General features: G+C 34.0%; 1 pseudogene; it reads right to left on the reverse strand.

Annotated features, from left to right (window-relative positions):
* Positions 1 to 4680: 4680 nt before the first annotated feature.
* On the reverse strand, positions 4681 to 5926 carry LOC111180157 (large ribosomal subunit protein uL6 pseudogene; annotated as a pseudogene).
* Positions 5927 to 6289: the final 363 nt, after the last annotated feature.

The following is a 6289-nucleotide window of genomic DNA, read 5'->3' on the forward strand; positions in this document are numbered from 1 at the left end:
CAGGGAAATAATTTGGCTGCTCAAGAACAGAATTTGTAGTATCGGGAATCCTGTGAATTCAGCTTCTACTTTTCTGTCTCTGAATAACTAATGCAATACATTTTAAAAGCCATCTCACTGAAAATGTCAAGAGCTCACCTTGGGAAATCAGGGATAATGTCTGGTAATTTGTTTATCATGCTCCTTCCCATAAACATAGCCCCCATCGATTCAACATACCAAGCAGTTTTCCCTAATTTGAAATGAATAGAAAACAGATAATAAAAATTGATCCATCAGGTAAACACAACAGAACCACAGTTAGAGAAAGAAAGAATTATTGTAAAAGTTTGTCTCCCATTTTTAATTCAGTAAATTCCTTTTTCCCTAGGAGACAGCCATGCTATTACACAGTAAGGCATATTTTGATAAGGGTTTCATTGCAAAACTGAAGAGAAACAGAAGTCGCAGGAGATAGGATCGCTGGGTGCTGTAGTGGTCAGACTTGGGGGTATAATAGAATCACCTGGGGAGCTGTTCTAACAAAATACTGTTAGGTAGATCCCATCACCAGAGAACCTGTTTTAGTTTATCTTGGATGCTGATTTGAGACACCCAGAGGCATGAAAGCTCTAATATGCAGATAAGAGTGAGAAAAACTGATTGTGAATTCCTTGATCCTAGCCTCATATTTGGTGTGGAGTAAGTGCTCAATAAATGTGTAGTGTGAGCAAAATGAGTAAGTAACAGTGAAATTTGTTAACAAACTGACAAATGCTGACTATGGGTCAGAGTGAAAGCATAAAGCCCCTAGGGAGCTGCATACACAAGAGGAGTTATAGCTTTCCACAGGCTCTTTTCTAGGGTAATCGTGAGAAATACTGGGTACAGTGCTGCAGATGCGAGAAAGCATTCCACTCGATGTCCTGATGGAAGGGATAAGAAGAACTAACCCATGGGGGGGATGGGCAGCAATCTCTTTTGCCCACAGGGCACAGGTGAAGACCTACTGTAGCTAGGAAAAAGAGAAAGGGGGGAACCATTACAGATCCCCTACATATAAGAGTTACTTCACTGGGGGAGGGTTCAGATCACCGAGACCAGTCCTGAGATCAAGAAACACAATGGCTACAGAGGACAGAGGAGCCCTGAGAAAAGTCCTTCCCTATAAGCAGGCTAGCAACTGAGGAGTAACAAGCACCAACAGTCTACTGCTGAGACAGAAACAACTGCATAGAGAGAGACCCATTTTGAGGTGCCAGCACACAGAGAAGGACTACAGCAGGGGAAGGTCATTAAAAAAAAATTCTTCAGCAAACTAACCACAACCCTAAGGACAAGATAACAGTGGGGGAATTTGAAACAACAATGAAACCTACTCAATTCAATTCTTGGATAGGTTAAGTCAACACACCGCACTCACATACTAGCAGAATATGCATACACATTTCTAGTCATAAATACAAAGTAGAAATTTCACACTCAAATATGATCTGTTAAAACAATGACGGAGATTTAAAATTTTTTTAATATTTTAAAAATTTAAACATTTAAAAATAACTGTTGATTAATATGTTAAAGGCTCTAGTAGAAAAGGTGTCCAGCATGCAAGAGCAGCTGGGGAACTTCAGAGAGAAATAGAAACTTTAAGAAAGAATCAAATGGAAATGCTAGAAGAATGGTAGCAGAGATTAAAAAAATGCTTTTGATGGGCTGATCAGTAGACCTGACACAGATGAAGAAAGAATCAGCAGTGATAGGTAGATAGAAATTACCCAAATTAAAGCACAAAGAGAAAAATAGAGTAAGTAAATAAATATATAAATAAAATGTTAATATAGTATATATAATATATATAAATATGCAAGCAAACAAGATCACAGTCTCTAAGAACTGTGGAAACATTTCGAACAATTTAACATACTTGTCAATGCAATCCTAGAAGCAGAAGAGAGCATATAGTATAAAAAAATTTTGAGGACATTGTGTTGAAATATTTCTAAAAATAATGTATGAAAGCAAACCACGGATCCCGGAAGCTAAGTCAATTAAAGAGGATAAATATCAACCAACAAACAAATGTATACACATCATATTCACATTATTACATTATTGCATATTAAAGATAAAGAAAAAACCATGAAGGCAGCTTGAGAAAAAAAACATATTGCATAAAAAGGAAATACTGTTAATACTGTTTAAGTCATAAGATAATGGATTAACAGCTCCAAAATGCTGAAACAACAATAAAACTACTGCCAATACTGAATTCTATGTATAGTGAAAGTATTTCTCACCAAAAATGGAGAAAGGCTTTTCAGACAAACTAAAGCTGAGAGAAATCACTACCAAGATATCTGTACTACAAAAATGTTACAAGAAGGTCCTTAGGCAGAAGCAACAAACAGAAATGTGAACCTTTAAAAAGAAATGATGATCAAGAGAAATGATTAAAATAAAGGTAAATATAAAATATATTTTTCTATTTTTTAATCTCTCAAAATGAAAAATGAATGTTTAAAGCAATAATAGTACTGATGTGTTGCAGAGAATATATGAAAAGTAAAGTCTATAACAGGGATAGCACAAAAAACAGAGGGAAAAATTGGGAATATACAATTTATATATTACATGTGAAGTGTAATATCCATTTCAATCTACACTCTGATAAATTACAGAAATATATTGTTAAGCCTAGATAAAGGGAACATAAAAGCAGTCAAGAAAATCCATAAAAAGAAGAAAAAAGGACAAAAAGTTGGATAAATAGTATATAGCTATATGTCAAATTTTAATACCAACTATTTTAAAAATTGCATTGAAGTTGCATTGAGAGTAAATGATCTATTCACATTAGACTGTATAAGAAAATAGGTCCTGGCTATATTCTGTCTACAAGAATCACACTTAAAATAATGTTACATACATTGGTTGAAAATAAAATTATTGAAAATATACATCATACAACACTAAGCAAGAGAAAGCTTCAGTGATGATAGTGAATCAGGAAAGGTAGACTCTAATCAGGAACACTACGGGGGAAAAGTCTGTACACCTACAAAGAAAATCGCAGGTCCAGATAGCTTCTCTGATGAATACTCTCAAATGTGTAAGCAAGAAATAATACCCATTGTTAACAAAATTTTCAACAGAAGAACACTTTCCAACTAACTTAATGAGCTCAGGATTATCCTGAAACCAGACAAAGACAGAGACACATCTTTTCTCAGAAAACTCATCATAGCAAAAGGAAAAAACAAAAATCACATGAAGATTGAAAAGACATAAAATTACCTCTGTTCTCAAACTACATGATTGTCCACATAGAAAATCTCAAATAATCTATTAAAATATTACTAAATCTAATAAATAAGTTTAGGATTTTCATAGAATACAAAGTCAATATGCAAAATCTATTGTGTTGCTAGAAACTAGACTATTATAATTGAAAATTTTTTGAAAAAAGAACATTTATAATAACATCAAGAACAAAAAATATTATAAATCTAATAAAATATATATGTGTAGAGATTATATGGCAAAAACTGCAGGACAATTTTGAAAGAAATATAAGAAACCTACACTAGATCAATGGGGCACCAGTCTTTAAAAACAAAAACCAAAAAATAAAACCTTTCCTTCTACTTCATTCTCTATACCAAAAATTTTCTTGAATTTTATCACTAGGAAATTCTTGTAGGCATCAAAATGATATATAATTTAAAATAATTTAAAGGATTCCATCAATACTAGTGTTGGAGTCCACCCACAGAAGGCTTTAAAAATCCTTCTTATCATTTTTCTTCTGAATATGCCTTACAGAAGACACCTGCCTATATGTCTGACAATGCAATCTCCTCATTCAAAGCAAATTGGCACCCATTTGAAAAAAAGGTGGTTGCTAAAATGAGTTTTCCCCTCTAACAACTGATCAGTTTATTTTAGACAAAAATAAGTGTAAATCAAGATATGCTCATATATTTCAAAACTTGTGTACAAAAAATAATCAGAACATGCATTGCTATATCTACTGCCACTGTAACTCCATTTCTTACTCTCTGAAATATAGCTTCTATGAAGGAATAAATGTTTAATTCTTAGTTAAATGAACATTAATTATCCAACAGACTGAAAAGTTGTGGTTCCTACAGTGCTTGTATTTGTTCAATTTTATAAGTTACATAAAAGTCTTATTCCCTGAAAAAGTTTCTTTTAATTTTTACACACTCTCAGTATATTTATTTAAATGTTTAACCTATTTAAATGTGTTAACTCCTGTTATACAAATGTTGTTGTTTTAATTTTTCCCATAACATCACTACTCTTTTCTATTATTTTTCTCTTTTCTGTTGCTGTGGCCTAGTTTACAGCTCTTCATTACTTTTTTCTATGCATACTTATGATCAATTGAATCTTTAATATCAATCTATATTTTTCAAACTACCTATTTCTATTTAGTTTTTCTGTAAACATATATCCCAGCTGATCTCATTGAGAATATTTACATATTTAATTGACATGTTTGACACACTTTAGATTGTCAAATTTACTGTGATGTTATTCAGTTTAATTTTTCATAGTAGTTATGCTCTCACCTTTCTAGTGGTTTCTTCTATTAGGTTATTCTGTTTTATGAGTATCAATTATCATTTTGCTAAAGTGTACACTTGTGATGCTCTAAAACTCAGGCCCTGGCTCTTTCCTGATGTGGCAAAAGGAGGTACTCAAGGATCTAGGCTGCATGGAGTTCCCCGTCTCAGGAGGCTCCCCCTCCCACATACCAGGAGACTTTGCCTCAGAGAAGTTTCTTTCATTTCTGACAAAGCATGTCTCCAAGACAGTAGGGATACTTCACAAATTCTCAAATATTTAATAGGCTCCTCATATATTTGCTTCCAAATAGTTCCATGTGCTGCATCTTGTTTTCTGCCATTTCTAGATTGTTTAACAGTGTCCAGAATCTTTTATGTGTTCAATAATATTTGATGATTAGATGAAAGAACAAGCAAATACATGTTTTAAATGAAATAATTAATAACTCATTCTTGATAAATGGTACTGTAACAAGCATCGATTCCTTTTTTGTTCTTTAAATGCAGGGCTTTGTTGCATCTTTAAAATATCACAAATAGATCTTAAGAATCATCTGGCTTCTTGTTTTTTCCATAGCTGGACAATTCTTAGATATTATTCATCAGCCTGTTGAACTGTTCCTAGATACAATCCAAATTTTTTTTAACTATTGTGTTTTGCTGAATCAAAGCATCTGAGTATGACACATTTTCAATGTGTTTCCTTCAAGAATGAACTCATCTTTTGGGGTTTGAGATACTGAAAAACAGATGACTGGTGTCATCCAAACATTGTGGATGTATTTTTTACCCAATAAATTTCAGATGTGAACAAGAGACCCATCCTCCAGAATAAAAACATTGATGGGAAGTGAGCATATGTAGACCTCAGCTTGCAAAGGAAGCCCAGTGTAAAGGAAGCCCAGTACATGTCTATGGAGGGTCAAAACCATAGCCAGTTCCTTTCTATTTCCCCATCACTTGTCAACCTGGAATCTATTTTTCTTTCCAAGGAGACTTTTTAATGTTGATGTGATTGAAGTCCTCTGGGGTCCTTCATAATTACTGTGTGTCTCTTCTGAGCGATGTCGACATTCTCTGGAATGTCAATAATCTGATTGCTGAGAACGGTTTTCATTCTTGCAGGAAGCGGATTTCTCTTAGCATTCACCTGTTACATACAAGTGACTGATAGATTTAAATTTTGGTGGCCCTGCCTATAATCACACCCTTTAATTAGCACTTGTTTGTTGCAAAATGCAAAACAAATAGGAGTGTTGGTGTTGACCTCTCAAAGACAGTACAGGATCTGAACCAACACACATCTCACTATTATAGAAGGGGTGACGTGAGTTATATGAGCTAGCTGAGATAATAATTCAAATTCATTCCAGAAGTTGTTTGGTACACCTTAAGGACTGATGCCTTACACAGTTGCTTAGCTGGCTGTTTCTTACATAAGCTTTGATAGTGACTAGAAAGTAAGTAAGGTATTAATGTGTGGTTAAGCCATAGGTAGCCATGATACAATGTGAAGAGTAGTAAAATAAATGCTCCAAGTGGCATGAAAGCACAGTGGAGGAATATGTTAGTTTGGAATAGATTTTTATAATACATAGCTCTGTGAAATCTTTCTTTTAGTGAATAATATGCTTTTAAAGAATCTCCCCACCTGTCCCCCGACCTCCTCCCACTCACTTTGTTCTGCCAGGTCCTCCTTCTCGGCTACTGAATTAACA

Source organism: Delphinapterus leucas, chromosome 14, assembly GCF_059928025.1.
Source record: "Delphinapterus leucas isolate spDelLeu-1000000601 "Yukka" chromosome 14, BTC_Dleu_Yukka2, whole genome shotgun sequence".
NCBI lineage: Eukaryota > Metazoa > Chordata > Mammalia > Artiodactyla > Monodontidae > Delphinapterus > Delphinapterus leucas.